A 23,185-nucleotide genomic window follows, 5' to 3' on the forward strand; every position below is an offset into this window, starting at 1 on the left:
TTGGAATGTAACAAATGAGCAACTTGTAGCACTGCAAAAAAAAACAATATATATTTATCATAACCCTATCAGTTCTTTTTTTCGAGAGTTGTCCTACTGGAGCTGTAGAGCTAGGTTCGTCAGAATCACACACTACAATCGCAGACGAGACAGGCTGTGACGCCCACTAAAATACAGCTTAAGGCCAATTGCTGCGGGCCGAAATTGATATTCATCGTACAGTTCAGATCTGTGCGGGCGTAGAGACTCGCGATCGCGTGTATCATCGCAAAGGGCTCGAGTATTTGTACGTTAACGTGCTCAATCGCGTTTGCGTTTGTATATCGCGTGTGCCAACGTGTATGTAACTTCACGTGTATAAATTATATTTTATAACCGTGTGTCATTCGCATATTTGCGCGTGTTTTTGGATGATCGCGCGGACAGTGAATCCAACACTTAATTTTTGGTGCACGGCTCAGATGCTAGAAGAAAGTGAGATGTTCCATGTCACTAGAGTTCCCGGTCATTTCGCCATGGAACGTGTTGTTTCGTGGATATAAGAGATTTCTTTTTTAATTGGTCCAATTGAAGGTATGGACCTAGTCTGCTGATACCAAAGATATAAACTTCCGGAAGTGTTCGATTCATGATTGTGCGAGAGCGTGAGTTTTTTTTTACGCTGAAGACCGCGTTTGAAAATGTATAAATGTAAAATGGATGATCGCGAAGGGCTCAAGCATTTGTATGTAACGTGTATGTGACTTCGCGTGCATAATTTCGATTATATGATATAATATATAATAATATATAATCATGTGGTGTATATTCTTGAATGATCGCGCGTGGACGGTGAATCTGATGCTTAATTTTTAGATTATGGTACATATGGTAGAAGAGTCAATTTCCCCATGTCACTAATGTTCCAGTTCATATCGCTTTCGTGTTGTCTATTGACAGGGTGTCGACTCATTTCTGAAAATGAAATTCCCTAATTTTGCAGGTTTTTCCAGACCTTTTTATAAATTTTCCAGAGTGCTCAAACAAATCAAATTAAATTAACATTTTTCAATGTCTATCGTTTGAGCTTACACCATTTTTTCATTTTTAGTTAGTTTTAAACTTTTTGTATCTTCCATTTCAATTAAACCACTTTTGGTCTTTTAACTGTCATGTAATTTAAATATTTCCAAATCTGAAAAATTGTTACCAAGCTCGAGGGATGACCGACAAGCAAATGAGTGTATGGGACCCTGTATAAAAGGAGAAGCTAGTGTTCTGGAAAAATAAGCGGATTGACATTTTGGGGATGAATTTCCTCATAGTGTTATGTCTGTGTGGAAATGGTGATGAGTCTGGGATCTTCCGTTAATCTTCCGGCAGTCGTGCTGGTGCACTGAGTGCACGCTGCTCTGAAAAGCTAGCGAATTGTCTTTGGGCAACTGCGGCTGCTCATTCAGTGTCATGCGCGACTTCCGGAGGGTTAAGTAGGCACCGTTTAAACATACTCTATTATATTCCAAACACCCTTGAAGGTAGTCGTAACCCATTCTTATGTCAATTTGCAATGTAAAGTTTGTTCGCGACAAAATATGGAAACCTAAAAGCAAACCATGATAACCAAAAATGAAATTTTTTACAAATATGGACGTATGTCTTTTTTATCCAAAAATACATAATTCGTTGACACGTTAAATGCGCTTTCAAAAATAGGTCGAAAGAAATGCGAATTAGAAATAATATGTGCGGTCCAAACGGAAATCAAAAGATATCTCATTGGAATAGTTCTAAAAAGCTTGGCTAATCGGCAAGCTCTGTTCACACCGTTTCCAAAACGTCTAATACTCGATTGCCATATAAAAGAAATGCAAAATACAATCTTAAGAAACGACGAAATGGATTCGATAGTGAGACAAACATTCTGCTCGTACACTAATAAAATAATAATAAAATAAAAACGTCAAAGGTGTTTGTGTATAATTCGAAGCATCATTAAGGAACGAAGTCATTGAAGGTATTGATTATTCCGAATTATGGTGATAGGCAGAATATGGGGGCTAAACACTTCTTCGAAAATTGTAGCGTGGATATTCTACCAATTTTTCCTGTGTGGCAATGGATTACAAAACTTGGACGTAGAAGACTTCAACCATGCTTCATGGTATGTAACGAAATGAAGTATTAAAGTAATTCTGAACGATAGAGAAGTCTAAATTTCTCAAGAAATATTTGGTTAAGCAGGTCTTCTGCAACAGTGGATGAACCAGTAAAAACTTCATACCAACAGGAAGGTATCCCAGAATATGTACTAAGAAGATTGTTTACAGAAGCGGTTTCAACCACTTCTGTGCAGTAATAATCCGCTTTTTATGTTCTGGTTAGATTTGGATTCTTCTTTTTTAACCTTCCGGAAGTCACGCTAGTGCACTGAGTGCACGCTGCTCTGAAAATTTAGCGAAATCGTCTGAGCGCTCCAGCGGTTGCTCGTTCAGTGGGCCATTTGCGCGACTTCCGGAAGGTTAATAATGATTGTGTTGTTGATACAAAATCATCCAGCACTTTTTCACAACTTTAAAGTAGAGGCATAATTCAAGAAAATGTCGAATAATCACAAGAAAACACAGACAGGTCTGCGAACAAATTATAGAAACCGGTTTTTGGTAAGTTTACTTGTGATTTGAGACAAACAGTTTTTTAGTCTCTCATTTGCCTGCTTATGATTTTTCCCACCAATTCGTCATTTCAGAAATTAAGTACCCTCTAAACTGCCGTTAGGATCGTATACGTCCCATGTTCTATAAGATTCCCTCTATACATAACACAATTATGCGTTGAACGGCAGTGAAAAGGTCAGTTGAAAATTCCATCTTGGATATATAATAAATACAAACAAATAAATAAATAAAGCGATTTTTAATGCAATCTGGCAATAACAGCACACAAAAAAGGACACTAGTGTATATTCTATCTCTGCTCAAGCTAGTGCTATAAGTTAACCAAACGTAACAGTCGCCACGATCTATGGTGAGTGATAATACACTGCCGATTTTTTTGCGATGATCGTTTGTCTGTTTGTTGTGAGATGAGTAAAGCTTCGCAGCAAAAGGTAGGCAAACTTCGGTTAAATACACTATTTGTTGATTTTAAATATTGTCGCATCCGCCCGTATGTTAGCGGAAGATGATATTGAAACTGAAGCTTGCGAAAGTCATCTTCATACAGTTCTATTATACACGGAAACCCATATTGAAAACGTTGAATTATTAAGCGGAGTTGAGTGTTTAACCGTTAGGTAACGACATAGTACGCGAGTACCTTTCCAGATTTCAATTAAAATTACAATGTGCTTTCCATAACTAGAACCTGAAACTTGGTGACATCATAGTACATCACTAGGCATAAATTTTAGTGAGATAAAATTGAAGATGTAGACCTGAGCGATCGTTTTGGTCGTTTCTACCACATAGCAGACTGACAGGGTAATAGTCATTACTATTATAATTTTAAACTTATTCAAATATTTGTAGGTGGTTTGGAATCAGGAAGTCATCTACTTTTTTAAACCTGCTATAAGGAATCGTATGAGATCTTGTTTCCGGACACCCGGTCCTGGAGGTGCCCCAGCTTTGAAATACTATTTGTAAATTTCAAAGAATCCTAGCAATATGGATGGATTGGTGGACCGGTTCCAAAATGTCGGTCTGCTGGGTGGGTTTTAATTATATTGAAATATCTTCTACATAAATCGTTCTGCTTATGCCTTTGTGGGGAAATGAGGTGGGGCCCTCGTCATAACAATTCTAGAAGTTAAACATTACTAGCTCCCGTTGTACTGATCTACATGTTTAAATTCCTACACTATTTGGTCGAAATAAAATTTTTAATATCTTGTACTAAATTTCAAAGTATTCACATAAGAGATGTTTTGATTTTTTTATTAGCGACGTTCTAATTAGTTCCAATTATTCATAAGGTGGCGTGTAATAAGACTGTGGGCTAAGTCATGTCGGTATTTGGTTTGCACTAAAATATTTATCTAAAAAAAGAACGAACAGCGATTAAATAGCTTATAATTTGAGAGTTGGTGAACTGCTTCGAATGGTGCGATTCGTAATTTTTGGTGATCGGAAAAGTCAGCGTAACTCCATAGTTATCAGGAAATTGGGAGCCTTATTTTGCATAAAAGTCAGCACAGCAAAGCGATAATGTCGAGAGGAAATGCGACCAACGTACACGGATTTACATTCTCATTTTGATTTACTGTTGATAGTAGGGTTTTTTACATTTACCATATGTTGAAATCGACGAAATATGTTGAAAAATACCTCCTGCTGCAATGAGACATCAGTTCGAGCATTCAATTTTACTTTGAAGCGTTTCTCGAATCTTTTGAAAAAAATATTCGAGTACCGGTACTTTACCGGTACTGAGGGTTTCAGTACCGCAGTACCGGCTCTCGCCAAAATGGGTCGGTACTGCGAACCCTAGCTACGATGCGATATACTGTTATACGGTCATAAAGATTTATTTCAAGAATCGGCAATTTTTTGACGTAGGACTACGTCTTTGTTTTCGATATGGGGGTGCACTTTGCAAATTCTACAAAAATGGTATGTAACGAAAAGAGGTCCACTTTCGAACGCAAATAATTCAGCCATCTCCCGATAAATTTTTAAAATTTTTTGCTCGAATCGCCCCGAAATACATTTAAGAATGGATTCCAATAGATAAACCCAAAGATTTTTGATATCATGGCATTAAAAATTTTAATAATATACAACCTTGTCAAAATATCGCGCAATTACACACAATAATTCCCAATCCCGGTACGACAGATTTGTGTACCTAGCGCGCTACGCTTCTATGAATAACGTTATCATCGACTATTTGAAGAACGAATTTGGCCGGACAAGCTCAGTTGCCTGTTGAACGGCAGGCGGAACAGATCACTGCGCTGTGTGTTTTCACAGCCAGTGTAGCTGAGTGAGAAGTCCGTTACACTGCTTGTGAAGATATGCTTTCTTTTGTGTTGTGCTCGTTTCCACCACACTTATGTACAATCTCGAATACAGTTATTCCTACACAAAATCGCTTGTACATTCGAGCTCCATTTGCAAACACGGCTAACATAGTGTCGTGATACTAGTTGTCTCTTTCGCTCTACCCATCATCATCAGCGTTGACTCATTTTGCTTTATTCGCTTGGGTTCAATGTTTGAGGCGAATGTAGGTATATCAAATTTGTTGGCAGGGTTACTATATTTACAGATTTTTCTGTAATGTCAGAGATTTTTTTTTCACAATTTTTGATCACAGATTCCTTTTCACAGATGGTAGATTTTCGGCATTTTGATGAAAATTGTATAGATTTTTGTAAATATTGTGATTTTTCGGAAATTTATCACAGATTTTTTCCTGTTTCAGTCATCACAGATAGTAAAATGATATTTTTGACCGAAACACAGATTTCAATGTGGCATCTGTTTGTTAACGGATGCATGTGTAACCTGCATGATAGCAATCTGTGCTTTCATTGCGCAAAGACGAAAACTTTCTTAGCAACAAATTTACACGGATCGATGGAAAGCATAGATATATGATTAGCATTCGCATTCGCTACATTTGTATACGTACTTTAGGATAGTTAAAATGATGACAAAATAAAACTAGAAAGCTTGTTCTACACATGAAATGTGATTATATTGTCTAAAATTTGATTTTTCTTCACAGGTCCGGGTTTTTTTTACCACATACAATCGAAAAGTTTTTACAATTTTTAAAAGCTGATCTTGTGCAATAGTTTCAGGTATTAGTTCGATCACGGTTTTCTGTCTTCTTTCTTCAGATCTTCTCAAATAAGTTTAATCGTATTCGATCACCTACTACAAATGAAATGATCTGATAACCAAGAAGGTTTGGTTCAATATGTAACATTCGATGTTGATTGGTTGTGCTTAAACTATTCGTAAGAAATATATTTGATTTATTATTACTCTAAATGTACTAATAAAATAAATATTTTACATTAAGTAGTATAGTCGTACGTTTACAGTTCGTGCAACCCCATATAGTTGTATAGTTGTGCCCCTTGTAGTTTTTAAAGAATTTATTGCTTTATTATTTTGGAAATGCAACTAGATTATCAACAATATGTCCGATTTAATAGGCATAATTACTTTACCACTCTGTATCTCTAACATTATTGACCCATCTTTTTCGTCTACAATTTGTAAACATAAAAAATACCCACGGTTCGGCCATGCTAATGCATTAAGCCGTGTCAAAGTAAACGGTCTGTGCACACCAAGTGTACTTATATGTATTTACCTTGAGTCAGAAGAATCACAACATAATAATCAATTGGCAACCATATAAAATATTATACATAACAACCAAAATTTTTTTGCTATCTTTAGCTGAATATTGTTCACACTATGTTTTGTTTTTGTTGAATATGATTATTTTTTTCAATTTATGAGTTTGTAAAATTTTGAATTTTATTGAATTGAACATTTTTCAATCACTGATAACTCAGAAACTATTCAATTTGTATGTATGTATGTTGGTAGCCACCATCCTAGCTCGAGTCTTGCTCTGCATGCGGCTCCACTTAACAGTACGCTCAAATTTCGTTACAATTCTGCATTCAGTATACCACTGTATGAAAGACCAAAAGGGGGGTAGCGGACCCGTAGGCAATTACACCTACTCAGTATCCGCTGGAATCAATGAATCTTCTACTCAGAAACTATTCAATTTGTAGAAAAAATATTAAATAATTTATTAAGTTTCCTTTTCGCATGAGCTCGCCGAAATTGTTTTTGCAATGCATACTTGTTTTTGCTATGTAACTTATGTATTCTGAAAATACTAGAAGCATTTTTTTTAAGTTGAACCAAAAGCATTATATTATTTTTTGAAATCATTTATAATTATTATGTAAAAATAAAAATTTCGGAATGGATTTCCAAGTACTTCACTAGATAATACAATTATAACATGTCTGTCACTGGTCGTTTAGTGTAAAATTGGCTTGTTTTCAGTTTATAACTGTAATATCTCGAATTGTATTTTGATATCCACTCCATATTTTTTCGCAAAAAAAAGATTAAACATGATTCTTAATATTTAAAATTGGCCCAGCTTTAAAAAAAATCAATTTGTTGCAGATTTCATAAGCTATATAACAAAAAATATTTTTTATGTTTTTTTCGGTAAGCTCATGCAAAAACTACTTTCTGTAAATAATATTTTTTTCCATGCAGTTATCAGTGATTGAAAAATGTTCGATTTTATAAACTTCAAAAGTTAAAAATCTAATAACTTGAAAAAAGTATCATATTCAGCCAAAACAAAAAATACGTGTTAATTATTTTTAGCTAAAGAATGCAAGAAAAAAAATTGGAAGGAATTCAAATCTTGGTTGTAAATCTGACGGGGGATGACCCATATAACCATTGTTGTGAGAAGTTGTAATTATGAGAGGGATCGAATATTGTTATTCTCCCTAGTATAAAATGTGCGTGCAACCGAATATTTAGGCCAATATTTTCCAGTCGCATTCAAAAAAATATTAACACCAGGTCGAAATTTCTCCCTGATTTAAATACAAATTCCCTGAAAATTCCAGGTTTTTTAAGGTCAAATAGAATTCCCTGAACTTCCCTGATTTTCCAGGTTTTTCCAGGAATCGCCACCCTAATTGAATATGAGTGTCGATTTTTTGATTGATTCAACTGAAGGCATTAGTCTAGGCTGCCAGGACCGAGGTTAGACTTCCGGACGTGACCGTTTCATTATCGCGCGGGCGGTGGGTTTATGCTTGAGACCGCGTTTGTAAATTTATAGGTGCTACGTTTGCTTAACTTCCGGGGTATTTTAATGTTGGCAAAATCGTGGGCGTAAGTATGTGTAGATGATTGCAAATGCATTTCTTGTTATTAGGGGAAACTTTGCCACTGCGACCACTATTCAGGTTATCTTTTGTGGCTGCCCCTGTTTACTTTACATGTTACAAATTGCCCGAATCCAATGTAGTTGGAAGCGAGTTGTTTGTTTGTCCACATGTGTCGTCCCAACCGGGTAGTACATTATTAATGTAGCTAAGAATCCGTTTGGGTCAGGTATGCATTACCTCGTGAGGCGTCATAAGATGCCTTCCGAAGCATCGCTTCCTTCAAAGAAATAGTACTACACAATGACAGAGAATATGTTCCGAGCTCTCGGGCTCGTAGTTATAGAATCTGCAATTGTCATCTTAACATTTGCCAATTTTTTTAGCTGATACTTAGCAGGACAATGTCTTTTTTTTCGAGAGTTGTCCTGCTGGAGCTGTAGAGCTAGATTCTCGGAAGGGCTCCCCGTCAGAATCACATACTACAATTTGCAGACGAGACAGGCAATATCGCCCAATAAAACACTGCATTAGGCCAATTGTAGCGGGCCGTGAATTTGAATGTGATATTCATTGTACGGTTCAGGTATGTGCGGACGTAGGGACTCGCGATCGCATGTATCATCGCGAAGGGTTCGAGCATTTGTACGTTAACGTGTTCGATCGCGTGTGCGTGTGTATGTCGCGTGTGCTAACGTGTATGTAACTTCGCGTGTATAAAATCTATTTTATAACCGTGTGCATTTCGCATATACGCGTGTGTTCTTTGGATAATCGTGCGCGGACCGTGAATCTAATACTTTATATTTGGTGTACGGCTCAGATGCTAAATGAAAGTGAGATCTTCCATATCACGAGTTCTCGGCGGTGTCCCCATAGAGCGTGTGGTCTAGTGGATATGAGCTTTATTTTTTTGATTGGTCCAACTGAATGTATGGACCTAAATTACTAAAATGAAGGCTAAAGATTTCCGGACGTGACCAATTCATGATCGCGCGCGTTTGCGGGTTCTAGTTCGTAACTTTGTAAGTACTAAAACGTTCACATAATTACCGGAGTGTTATCAAGTTTGCGCGATCGCGGGCATAGGTGTGCGTAGATGATCGCGAAGGGCTTAAGCGTTCGTATGTTGACGTGTTTGTCGCGTGTACTCGCGTGTATATGACTTCGCGTGTATAAATCCGATTTTGAAACCCTGCGGCCATTGATATATTCGCGGACCATCATTCTGATATTTAGTTCGATGTACGGATCACATCCTGACAGGGAGTGAGTTATCCCATATCACTAGAGTTCCCTGTCATGTCGCCATGGAACGTTTTGTCTAGTGGATATGGGAGCGATTTTTTTTAATTTCTCAATTTTAGGGTAGACGAGCCCTTATTCATCTCATTAGTCGGGATATCACACTCTTTCGCGGATAACTCGGCTTTCAGTGATTGGAATGCTCTTAAATCGGTATCAACATCTTTGCTTCGTTCCTAAGAAGCAGTACAATAAAAAATCTCGCCTGGAAAATGTAAAATACTCCCGTTTGAGCGAAGCGAAAAGTCGAGTACAACGCACCCTTATTCGTCCTACCATTTGAGCCAATGCGTTGAATAGAGAGAGCAGATACTGCTCTAACTAATGTGTTCAAATGGGTAGGATGAATAGAGGTGCTAAGATGAATTAGGGCACAGTAACCCTATTTATTTTTTTTTAAATTAACATGGACCTAGACTGTTGGTACCGAGGATAGAGACTTCCGGACGATCCGGATTCATGATGGCGCGAACGCGGGAGTTTGTAGATTAACGCTTGAGATCGCGTTGGTAAGTTTATGAGCGCTGAGACGTTAACCTTATCACCGGGGTATAATCATGCTTGCGAGTTGGTGGGCGTAGGTTGTTTAGAAAATCGCGAGGGGTTCTAACGTTTGTACGCTGACGTGATTTTGTAACATATTTGCGTGTGTTGTGTGTCGCGCGAACCGTGAGTCTGATATTAAATTTTCGGTGTGCGGCCAGAATTCTGGCAAAGAGTGGGATCCCTTATATCGATAAGGTTCCCGGTCATGTCGCCATGAGACGTGCCGCTCAATAGGTATGAGCGTATTTGCCCAATTGGTCCAGCTGAAGGCATGGACCCAGGCTTCTGGGATTAAGGGTAGACCTCCAGACGTGACCGATTCGTAATCGCGCGCGCGAGGGCATTTTTGTAGGTTCCCGCTTGAGACCGCGTTTGAGAATGTGTGAGTGTTAAGACGTTCACTATCACCATCTTTGCTGACCCAGCTGAAGGCGAGAGTAGAATGGTAGTATAGGATTCGAAAAGAAGAGATAAAATACAATATATGAGAGACGCAATAGATTAGACAGGTACAAGATACAGCTAAAGTTATGATCATCACATGAAAGATATACATTAGTACTTCAAACACTACTAATACTTGAATAGCCAACCACCACACATAGCACATCCTTTCTCAATTATCTATTTGTTACTAAGTGATTGTTGTTTATGAGCGGGTGAATAGAAGAAAGGTAAAGAACAGAAAAAAGGCTCCTATCAGCCCTCCCGGCATCCTTGATACACCACGATTGAGGCGTATTGTAATCAACATCTTGAAGCGGGCTTCTTTTTTTTCGAGAGTTGTCCTACTGGAGCTGTATAGCTAGGTTCTCGGAAGGGCTCCCCGTCAGAATCACATACTACAATTTGCAGACGAGACAGGCAATGTCGCCCAATAAAACACTGCAATAGGCCAATTGTAGCGGGCCGTGATTCTGAATGTGATACTCTTTGTACGGTTCAGGCATGTGCGGGCGTAGGGACTCGGAATCGCGTGTATCACCGCGAAGGGCTCGAATATTTGTACTTAATGTGCTCGATCGCGTGTGCGTTTGTATGTCGCGTGTGCTAACGTGTAACTTTGCGTGCATAAATTCTATTTCATAACCGTGTGCCTTTCGCATATTCGCGTGTGTTCTAGAATGATCGCGCGCGGACCGTGAATCTGATACTTAATTTTTTGTGTACGGTTCAGATTCCAGAAGGAAGTGGGTTCTTCCATATCATTAGAGATCCCAATCATGTCGTAGAACGCGTGGTCTAGTGGATATGAGCTTTATTTTTTTTTATTGGTCCAACTGAATGTATGGACCTAAATTGCTAGAAAAAAGGTTAAAGATTTCCGGACATGACCGATTCATGATCGCGCATTTGCGGGTTGGCGTTTGAGATCGCGTTTGTAACTTCGTAAGTACTAAAACGTTCACACAATTGCCGCAGTGTTATCAAGTTTACGCGATCGCAGGCATAGGTGTGCGTAGATGATCGCGAAGGGCTTAAGCGTTCGTATGTTGACGTGTTTGTCCCGTGTGCTCGCGTGTATGTGACTTCGCGTGTATAAATTCGATTTTGAAACCCTGCGGCGATTTATATATTCGCGGACCGTCATTCTGATCTTTAGTTTTCGGTGTACGGATCACATTCTGACAGGGAGAGAGTTACCCCATATCACTAGAGTTTCCGGTCATGTCGCCATGGAACGTTTTGTCTAGTGGATATGGTAGTTATTTTTCAATTTTATTATTTTTTTAATAATTAACAAGGACCTAGATTGTTTGTACCGATAGATACTTCCGGACGATCCGGATTCATGATGGCGCGAGCGCGGGAGTTTGTAGGTTGACACTTGAGATCGTGTTGGTAAGTTTATGAATGCTGAGATTTTCACCTTATCACCGGGGTGTAATCATGTTTGCGAGTTCGTAGGTTGCTTGGAAAATCGCGAGGGGCTCTAACGTTTGTGCGCTGACGTGATTTTGTAACGTGTGTTCTTGAATGGTTGCGCGAACCGTGAGTCTGATATTAAATTTTCAGTGCGCGGTTTGAATTCTGGCAGAGAGTGGGATCGTTTATATCGATAGGGTTCCCGGTCATGTCGCCATGAGACGTGTTGTCTAATAGGTATGGGCGTATTTTCTCAATTGGTCCAGCTGAAGGCATGGACCTAGGCTTCTAGGATCAAGGATAGACTTTCGGACGTGACCGATTCGTAATCGCGTGCACGATGGCATTTTTGTAGGTTCCCGCTGAGACCGCGTTTGAGAATGTGTGAGTGTTAAGACGTTCACTATCACCATCGTTGTTGATTCAGCTGAAGGCGGGTGTAGAATGGCAGTATAGGACTCGAAAAGAAGAAATAAAAGACAATATATGAGAGACGTAATAGATTAGATAGGTACAAGATACAGCTGAAATTATGATCATCACATGAGACATACATTAGTACTTCAATCACCACACATAGCACATCCTTTCTCAATTATCTATTTGTTACTGGTTGATTGTTGGTTATGAGCTGGTGAATAGAGGAAAGGTATAGAACAGACAAAAGGCTCATATCAGCCCTCCCGGCCTCCTCGACACACCACTATCGAGGCGTATTGTAATCAACATCTTGAAGCGGGCTTCTTATATAAATCAAATCCTCAGTAGTCATAATGTTTGGTGGATTATTAACATGAGAACTAATTAACCTCTAGTAGTAGAACTTGGTGCAAATAAAAACTAAAAAGAGCGGAGGTCCTTATATTTAGATAACTCTATTGAATATATTGTGGCTTGATGATGTTTACAATACCGTCAATCCTCCTGCGAGAGGGATAAAGAAATAGATATTAATAGATAATAGAATAGATAAGATAATAGATAACACAGAAATAGATATTACATGCATTTAAACGGGAGCACGTCGTTTGGCATAAGTTCATTTGGCATAATGTTCATTTGGCATAACAGCAGGTGACACATGCTTTCGTTTGGCATAATATTCATTTGGCATAATGGTCATTTGGCATAATGGTCGTTTGGCATAATGGTTATTTGGCATAATGGTCGTTTGGCATAATTTGAAATATACATTGAAATCTCTGTTATATTTAATGTTGACGCCTAATGTGGCTACGCCACATCGCTTTAAGTATGGTACTTAACCCTTTCATGCCCAATTTTTTTCTAGTGCATGTAGCCTTTCAAAACTATTTTTTTTTCTTGAGAACGGTTAAAGATAGGTGCTTCCATGGCAGTGCTAGAAGCTGGTCAATTTTTACCTTCTAATGCTCAAAACAATTCTCCTAGAATAATTACAATAGTCCAGTTACGTGGAAAACGTAGCCAATGACAGTCTAAATTCATAAGTTTTATCAGTTTTCAATAATATTGCACAATAACGAAGATATATGACAAAATCATTTTCCGTCGTCAACGTAAACTGTCCCTGGCAGCACTGCTCCATCGAAATACAATCAGACTAATTGCAATAACTTCAGTTCTAGAGCTGATCCTTATAACTGTTAATACTCAATTTAAAGGCAATAATCACATTAATGAGCCTTACTTGTTTTTGTGAGCAAATCTTGCCTCAATCAAAAGTTATAGCTGTTTAAAAACGTTGTTGTCCAAACAACATAGGCATGAATGGGTTAAATTAGTTGATAGCCCCTATGTTTGAGTAACCCATGAGTGAGCTTCTGACGGCGGGTCGATGACCACCTCGACCCCTTGGTTTCGGTTATGCGATATTTCCAAGGGCTATTTGGTATATAGATTCAAAGAACTGCTCATGAATCCAGTACCCTATCGATTTTTCCACTCCTCTTTTGCCAGGGTCTTGTGAATTGATATATGGGACGCATTATCAAAAGCACCCTCGACGTCAAGAAAAGCGTAAATTGCTATTTCCTTGAAATCGAGGGTTTTCTCAATAAGTGTCACTAAGGTATATAGGGCTTTTTTATGAACGTGTCCACTGGAAAACAGACAGAGAAAGGAAAGGTATGTCCTCAAGCAGGAATCGAACCTGCGATCTCCCAGTCTCTAGTTGGGTGCGTTAACCACTCCGTCATCGAGGAACTGTGATGATGTCATCACATGTTCCAAACAGTTTTTGTGATCACCGCTGCAGCCTCCAATACCTCCTAATTGACCCATCGACCCCCAATGTCTCCTATAAGCAGATCGTCACCTCTCCCTCTCACCGATCGGGCCAAATATCTCTCGTTATCTATTTTTAGGTCCAGTGGACTGCGCTCAAGGCTTGAGATATTTATTATCACTGTTTGCCCCCATTTCCTAACTCAGTCGCCACCAGACAGTTGGCAGTGAAAGAGCTATGGAGGGGCACTAACTTCTCTCCAGCTTATAGGTGTGTGCCCAAGCTTAAGATTGGATCTCAGGATGTTTAGTAGATCCGAAAGTACTATGTCTGTCGATTTCTGTAGAAATTTTGGAAGAATGTTATCAGGGCCGGGGGATTTGCAGGGCCCATTTAATTAGAGATGGTGAAAATCTGATAGCCAGTTTCTGTGATGCCTGTGAATCCTGTTAGGACAGAGTCCATCACAATCCCGACCCAGGAAAGTGAGTGTTAATTAGAACATCCAATGTTCCACTGTTACCAATTGTGAGAGAACCATCGTCTTTTTTCACTTGCCTTTTGTGTGATCCTGTGATAAGACTTTTGGGAGGCGAGCTGCCTCTGGAAAGTTACCGATGCTCTCGCAAAACTTGCGCATTGATAATTTCTTAGCCTTTCCCAACTCAATGTTGTATTTGATAAGAGCGGTCCTGTAGTTTGACCAGTTACCAGTAATCTTCGCTTTATTGAACAGGCGCCTAGCTTTCCTCATAACTTCCTAAGTGTTGCTAGATTTTTGTTCCACCAAGGAACATTACGTTACAAGAGGGCAACTGGCATTGTAGGCGATTGTTTTTTTTTTTTTTTGAGGTTGTTTGCCGCATTATCCAGATCTGCCGGAGATTGGATCTTACTATCCGTTTTTTCGACTCTTCCAGGAATGAGCGGAACACAAGTATTCTAATAGGTGCTCACTGCTCACATCTGGTATTTATATCCGTGCTACCTCATATTGTGTGATGTGCATTGGCGTCACATCCAATGATAAAGGACTTGTTTATGCTTCTCTAGTACTTCATGAGGGCATCGATTTCAGGTGGTGCTGTATCCGCATCGCCAGGGAAGTAGCAGATGCGATCACAAACTCCTACTTTCACATAGCCGTCGGGTGCTTCCACTACTATTGCAACGACGTCTTGCTAAATGAATCCAGTAATTGGCGAGAATTTTGCTGCCCTGTTTGTCAAAACTGCAGCTCTTGGAGTTGGCTGGTCGTTACAAGACTATCTTGTGAGCTGATGAATTTAAACCAAAGATGTTGAGCTTATTTACCCACAACTCCTGTAGAAGAGCGATGCCTAGTCGCTCTTTGGTGAACCTCCGGGCAATGACACTTGTGGCACCTTTTGCATGGTGGAGCCTCACTTGAATGCAGAATTCTGCTCATTTTTTCGACGTTTCTTTATGTTCGATTTTTGGGGCCAATGCTTCGTCCTCTTTATTGTTCCGGCAGCTAGTCACAGGCTTGTGCTGTTCAACGTTCCAGTGGTCTTTTCTGGCCCAGTATTTGCTTCGGCTCCTGAGGTTTGCGCACCCTCGCTGTGAAATATGCCATTAAACACAGCCCACAACAAAAATTGACCTGATTAATTCGAAATATCCCGAAAAAGTTGAAAATTGCCATTTCTACCGCAAAACATGTTCTCGAGCGGATCCTTGATCGCACGATCGTAGTGTTACCCGGAAGATTCAAGGCAAGCGTTCTACTGAAGCTTTTGATCGAATACTGAATTGGAAGATGTTAAATTAGTTATGGAATTTGCGTTTCGATTTCGTTTCATCAGAACCCGACACTAATTTAGTGACAGGACTAAATTTGCGCCGGATTGACCAAGTTTCGATTTCATTGATTCTCATCAGCTTAATCAGAACTCTTTTTCTTGCGGGACATCACGCAGGACTAGGGACTTGCTCAGAAACACAAATAAAACTTTTTTCGTTTTTCGGAGCTAGCGTCAACCCGAGCAAATACTCATGGGTTCAAACACCACACAGCCCCTTCAAAAAACCTTAAACATGGTCCGTGCCAAAATTTCCAACCATCAAGACACCATAAAATGGTGTCAATAACCCATAAATACACCAACATATGGTATTTTATATGGGATCTACCGGACCATGGTAATGGTGTTTTCATGGGTTGAACCCATTTCAAACACCCATGTCAAGCCCCATGAGCATGGGGGTATTATGGACTTTCCGTTTGCTCGGGAATCCTGTCGCTAAGTTAGTGCCGGATTCTGATAAGAGTATCATTCGGAGGATCCGCTCACTCTTTACCTTAAAACGACTGAACAGGACGATGAAGCAGATTCTCAACATACCCTCGAAACGTCTGGGTTCTAAAGATGTACAGATGCCTTTTCGAGAACAACAAGACGTGCTCCAAGATGCATATTAGGCAGGTTCTCGTGCAAAAGTATTATCTATTCACATGGTGGGCTTATATCGCTGCAGATCCAAATCTGTTTTCAACGAAAAATTCATCTAGAAACTGATAATCTGGCAATGAATTTGAGGTTGAGGACTCAAAACTAATGGCGTTTTTGCTTGAACCCGAAACGGAGTCAGGTTCTAACCTCAAGCGCTATTAGTTCAACAAGGTGGATTTTATCGACATTTGCGAAAAACGGTTGCAGAAATATCCATAAAATAGCTGCATTTTGAAGAAACTACATCTTTCTGACGTCGCATTAATACGGCAAAACAACTGGTTTAACTCGTCCGAGTTCTAAGTACATTACTATTACTATGTCGATTATAAATGTTGAAAACATAAAAAAGGTATGATTCTGTAGTTTATAAGAACTCCAAAATAAACCACCTGTTGCTCTAAAATTTGATCAAACATTGTATCTCGATGCCATCACATTAAAGGAAAAATAATTTTGAAATTCTATATTCTCTAGAAAAAAGTTTGGCATGATTAATGGCATTTTTGTTTTTGGCGATGTAGTCGGTGCTACACTCATTCAAACTTGGGTGTAATCAGTCTATCTCTTTCTTTGCACTACACCGGTGTAGCACCAAGAAAAAACGAAAACGCTATAAGATAAATGTGGTTTCATATTGTTTGGTCAAATATTTTTATTGCCAAGTGTAATAGCAATGTAATAAACGTTTCTACAACTATATTGAACAAAACAAGCCATGAAATCGCAGCTTGCACTAATGAAAAAGGGACAGTTGCACCACCCCATTAGGTGGATTAAAATAGATTTTTTTTCCATACGATAACAAAATCTGTAAATATTGAGAAAACTTTTTAAATTTAACAGCATCTCTATCACATATTTTTATTTGTCTTCATTAAATAAAATTTTGCTTTTTTGTGTACTGTCCAACTTCGCTTCTGCAACCATCCTTGACCTGAATAATGGGTTAACCAATAAGCCATGGTTCGATTATTTATTTACGATTACTTTTACTATAATTAACTAGTAGATCCCAATAGTGTGGCAATCTGTGACGTATATCGGTGAACTTTAACATACATAGGTGAATGCAATGCATGTATTTATTTGTGAACATGTAACAACTTTAATTCAACATAATCGAAGGTGAGGACAAAATCAATAATTTCAATTTCCCGAAACCGCAGTTATTTTCCCATTTTTACATTCGGTGAAAACTTCTCTTATTTTTAGTCAACAAAATTTTACCACATATCAATCACTTTTCCCTCCCTTCTTTTTTCAACTATGTATCGAGGCGTAAACGATGGAAGCACAGGGAAATTGGCCTGTTTACGCAAATGAGTTGGGATAAAAAACAAGGAACTGTCGGGCGATAAATGCAAAATCGATCATCAGCAGAGGGAAACGGGACAACCCATCCGAGATTGTTTGGCCGTGTTGTTTCATCCGAGTTTGAGTATTATTGATGAAAAACAAAAATTAATGTGAAATACTCCACAGCAGCCTACTTTGCCTTCGCCGTGTGTTCGTTCGTTCGACGTCCATTTTGACGGATCAACTCTTTGCAGCACTCATTGTCGTAACACACTCGTTTCTCACGTCTCATCGGTATTTTTTTCGCTTTATGTACTGCTTTTTTTTTTTCTTTTGTCAACTTTTTATTCGAAATTACCATGGCGTAATTCCACCTACCGTTCACAGCTTGCGTATTCCGTTGAACAGCGAACGGTATCCTTTGCAGCATAACATCCACTTGGAACGGGCCTCCTCGGGGCAAACGAAAAACCACTGCAATTTTTCTTTTCCACCCAGTCACTGACTTATGGAAAATATTTTCCTCTTCCGTATGAAACACGTTGGAACGACAGAGATAGCACCACACTGCACACCGTTAGGAATCGGATCTCCGCACGTACACGACCAAACCGTTCGAAATCCACTCACAAACTGACTTTGATGACTGACTGACTGACGAGTACGAAAAGGAGTTTTTTGTCAAGTCAGCAAGAGTTTGTTTTTTTTTCGTTTGACAGAACTGACAGTGTGCGGTAAAATGCTAGCACGGTCATTTAACACATGGCAGCAATGAGTAACACCGTGCCAAATATTGAGTTACTCTGAAAATGGTGCGAACACTTCACAGTAAGCGTAAACCCAGTCATCAAATTTTCTGGCAGAGACTGCTCTGCTGGATTTCTGTAAGCCTTGGTTTGGCAGCCCTGTCAGATTTCTGCGCGCATCCTGTCGGGTTAGTTGAGCTAGGGCGAACTCGATTTCGCTCGCGTTTTCTGGCAGATTTTGACAGGAATCGAGCAAAACCCTGGCATAACTCGGAAATAAATCGTGCAAATATCCTGGCAATTCCTACCTGGTATAATTTAGCACGAATCGAGCAAAACGTCTGACAGAAACGCTGCCAGCATCAATTTCGCTTTGCTCAACTTGTACTAACTTTCTGCTTGCCACAATGACTGGGAAGGTGAGTCCCGGTCAGCGTGGCAAGCAGAAAGTTAGCAAAAGTTGAACAAAGCGAAATTGATACTGGCAGAGTTTCTGCGAGCATTTTACGCGATTTGTGTGAGAATTCTGGCAAGGAATTCGCTCAAATGCAACAACCGTTTCTGACATAAGCGGTTAAACCAACCGGTGCTGCTCACTTTATCCACAATTGAGCCAGAAATTACGGCCAAGATCTCTGCACGCTTCCTGCCACTTCTTTGTCAGATGTTTTGCTCGATTCGTGTTAAATTCTACCAGGTAGGAATTGCCAGGATCTTTGCACAGTTTATGTCCGAGTTATGCCAGGTTTTAGCTCGGTTCCTATCAAAATTCGCCAGAAAACGCCAGCGAAACCGAGTTCGCCCTAGCTCAACTAACCCGAGAGAATACGCGCAGAAATCTGACAGGGCTGCCAAACCAAGACTTACAGAAATCTAGCAGAGCGGTCTCTGCCAGAAAATTTGCTCACTGGGGTGAATAGGCGGGTTAAAATAGATGTTGGCGATGGGTATGCCCTAAGACAAGACGTGACAATCGGCTTCTTATTTATCCTTCGGCATTCTTCTTTTCGCACATTTTCACCCTGCCGAAATCTTCCGAACAGTGTTGCTATTTTTCTTAATGAAAATGGAGTCTTGTTCATTTATTTTATGCCGGCAATATTTTGTATCTTTAATCCGCTATATTGAAGAAGGGCACCGTTTTTCCATGCCATGGGTGTTTAATAAGGTTTGATGAAGCCATTTGCTGAATATTTTAGATTATAGTGTGGTTTCTGTCTTATTTTTGTAAAAGTTAATCAACCACGTATACGGTAAATGCATGATAAATACTTGTTTCACTCTGCCGCATAATTACAGTTAAATTTAGTCATTGACAATCTTTTCCTATACATATAGAAACACTGCCAAACATCATTTCGCTATTCCTGCAGTAACATTGCGTACAGCGCAAAAAGTCAGAATCAACCAATCAGGAGCTGGACCATTCTGACGTAAAATTGGAACAAAAACGTCCCCCGTCTTGTCTTAGGGTATGCCCAGAGATAATTGTATTGGCTAATCCATGTGCAGTTGTTTAGTGCGAGATTGAGGTTAAGTCGGGAGGATTTTTTTCCAAATGAGGTTAAATCAGATGGCGAATCGTAAACATCTCGTATACATATATGTCTATATACATTGCAACTGTGTTGGTGTTCCAATCGCACCCGAAGCAACGGTTCCAAACGAACAATGTAAACGAATATTGCGTATTTAGGAAGTAACTCGTGGGGAGTATTGAGATTGAAATAAAAAGATATGCATGTAATTATGTTTACATACGAAGAGTGAAATCTTTATATACATACAGTCAAAATAGCTTTCATGATACATATAAAGGACGAGTATATTTAAATACATTTTAAACATTACAAAGCCATTGATCTATTGTCTACTGGTAGATGCAAAGTCTGAATCTAGGGGCAGATCACTCTAGGAATGTATAACAAATTTGCATCAAATTAGAAAAAATGCATTTAATTTCCATTTTTGCATCAACTTTGCACTTTCCCCTACGCTGATCCACTTTGTTCGATATTTTGTTTTATGTAGGGCTGATTTTTGTAGGGTTTTGACGTCTTACACGCAACGTAAAATACATTTCACGCAACGCAAAATGCATTCATCAAGCTTTCATTGAAACAACAAGTCACTCGCTGTTTACACAAAACTCCTGGTTGCCAAAACTAGCAGACAAAACAACTTGGTAAACCGTGCAGCCAAATTCATTGTTTTTCTCTCCGCAATTATCAAAAATGTCCGATCTTTGTATTGGAGGATGAAAATGTAAAAATAAAGATCATTTGGACTATTTCATTCCGGAAGACCAGAGCTCTTGAATCCCAGAACACTGATACAACGAGCTATGTCAACGCTTTAAAGAGTTGACTTGACTTTAAACGCGATGAAAAAATTACTATTATTGTCATAAAATTTACACCTATGGGTCCAAAAGGGTAAAAGCACGTGAGAGTGGCCCTAATAAAAAAATATTATACACGAACTTGAACCCATATAGTCCAACGATTCTACATATTGTTTGGATGATACCCTGAACAGGTCATTAGGTTCTTGAATGATAAGATGTTTATTAGGGGGGCTAGGGCATTGACTCACTCTCCAGTCTCATCCTTACCCGTCTATTCAGTTTTTTCGGTAGAAGCATCAGCTATCAGCAGTGTCCCTGAGAGGATGGAGCAGGCTATAGCGTCAGTAATCACTGTTTCTTAATCCATTGAAGAAACAATCAACTGCCGAACCAGAATATGGAGGTTTGCGGAGCGCAGTGGAATATAGGGCGATAAGGAGGCCGATGCTAAGCAGGAACACTTGCTTTACAATGAACTTACAGTCACAGACATGCCCCAGCGATCCATAACTAGAATAGTAGGCCACTTAACAACACACTGGACGAGTTTTGGGACCCTTGTAAGATGAGATCTTCTCTTGAGTCCATGTGAGGCACACGCACATGACACACCATCTACCGTGTAATAGCTCAATGAGCTGATCGCAGTCACATAAGGTTTGTTCCATTTGCTACGAAGCAAACAGGAGCAAAAAATACTTGCTCCTTTTACTCCGTTTAAGAAGAAAAACGAGAAGAGAATACAGGAACGGTTTTCTTCCTGTTTGCTCCGGAGTACTTCCATTTTCTCCTGGCACTAGAACAAAGCTATTATGTGTCAGTGCACGCGACCCATGTATCATTCTTATGCATGTCTGCTGTGGCGAATACTTCACCGCCAAGGAAACAGCTCTAATTATTGTCAGTTTGATTGTCAAAGTGAATTTGACACGAGATTTTTACATTCAGATGCTTTTTATTTGGACAATGGTCCAACTAGCGGAGGTCCAACAAAAAAGCGGTCTAGTTAAAAAGTAACCAACCAGCGAATCGCGACTGTATAGTGCTTGTGCATTTCCAAAGGAGGTGCGACGCTTTTTTTGTCACAAGAAAATTCGGAGAGCTATTCGGCGCGCAATTCTTCGGAATGCGTTTTCTATGTGATCAAAGGTAATGGTTTTGCGTAAAAAAAAATTTTTTTTAGAACGTTGCGTGAAGCAAATTTATCAAAACTTTTGTACATTATAGTGTAACATTTCAAAAACGCGCTGTAATTTTTCAATGCAAAAATATCGACAAACGACTCGGTGACGAAGCTTTTTGTAGAACGTCTCTGGAAAAAACATGATTTGCGGTGTTACCTGCCATTCAAAAACTACTCAAACGATTTCTTTCAAACTTTGCATTCTATACACATTCTATGTTAAAAATACCTAACCTCTACGTTAAATTTTTGGGATAATTTTTCATTTAAGGGGGTGTTTACTCATAAAAGCGCGGAATTTCTCGTAAAAAATAGTAATTTTTATTTGAAATGAGTAAAAAACCCCTAATTGAAAATTTATCAAAAAACTCAACGCAGGGGTTGGGTATTTTTTACAAAAAATGTGTATGCAAAATTTTAAAAAAATCGGTCCAGTAGTTTTGGAATGGAAGGTAACACCGCAAATCATGTTTTTCCAGAGACGTTCTACAAAAAGCTTCGTCACCGAGTCGTTTGTCGATATTTTTGCATTGAAAAATTACAGCGTGTTACCAAATACAAATTATACATATTTGTATTTGGTGTTACTGTAATGAACAAAAGTTTTGATCAATTCGCTTTACGCAAAGTTCTAAAAATATTCGTAAAAGTGTTTTTTTTCACGCTGAAACCCTTACCCCCTCACTTAAAAAAGGCGTGTGCCATTTGGTGTAAAAATTGATTGTTAACAAAATTTGCAAAAATCTGAAACTTTGGAATAATCATTTTTAGTTAGTTCACAGAGAACAGACGTTCATCTTCAGCATTCAACTTGTATAAATCTCTAACGGTTTCGAAGGTAGTTGGGATATCCAAACCAGGTGCGCTACTGTCGTCATGTTTTTTTTGTGGCTGAGTTCGACAGAATTGACAGCGGTTATTCCTCTACCCAGTCAAACTAGTCCGGAACCGGTTCGGACTTCCAGCATGAATTCCAGCTCAAATCCATCAACCGATAGAGTCGGAATCGGTTTTTTCTTTCAGCAAGATTCCATACTGAATCCATTCAGGATTTCTAACCGGTTCCGGAATGGATTTGACGGATAGTTGGGATAGGTTGGTGTGGCGGCGCTAGTGTTTATCGTATATTAATTTAAATGTTTACATACGTTTTTTAAATATTTTTGTTCGATCATGGATGTCTGTTCTCTGTGGTTAGTTTAACTAACCATTACACGGTTAAATAAAACAACCTGCAGAAAAGTTCTTTTAACTTACTTTTGAGTTGTGCGTCGCTTTCGCACTTATTAGTGTTGTCAAAAACAAAACGAGAGGTTCGACTCAGTCGAGATCTTCCGTGG

The 23,185-nt window shown here is 39.1% G+C and overlaps 1 protein-coding gene across 5 annotated transcripts in view; it reads right to left on the minus strand.

Annotated features, from left to right (window-relative positions):
• The window catches only part of LOC131678277 (E3 ubiquitin-protein ligase Ufd4), a 127,873-nt gene extending 109,661 nt beyond the window's left edge, over positions 1-18,212 (minus strand). For all 5 annotated transcript variants that reach the window (XM_058958301.1, XM_058958304.1, XM_058958303.1 and 2 more), the window contains exon 1: positions 17,948-18,212. The gene's annotated coding sequence lies outside the window, so the exon portion shown is untranslated. The remainder of the gene's footprint in view (positions 1-17,947) is intronic.
• Positions 18,213-23,185: the final 4,973 nt, after the last annotated feature.

The sequence above is a fragment of the Topomyia yanbarensis genome, chromosome 2 (genome assembly GCF_030247195.1).
Source record: "Topomyia yanbarensis strain Yona2022 chromosome 2, ASM3024719v1, whole genome shotgun sequence".
NCBI lineage: Eukaryota > Metazoa > Arthropoda > Insecta > Diptera > Culicidae > Topomyia > Topomyia yanbarensis.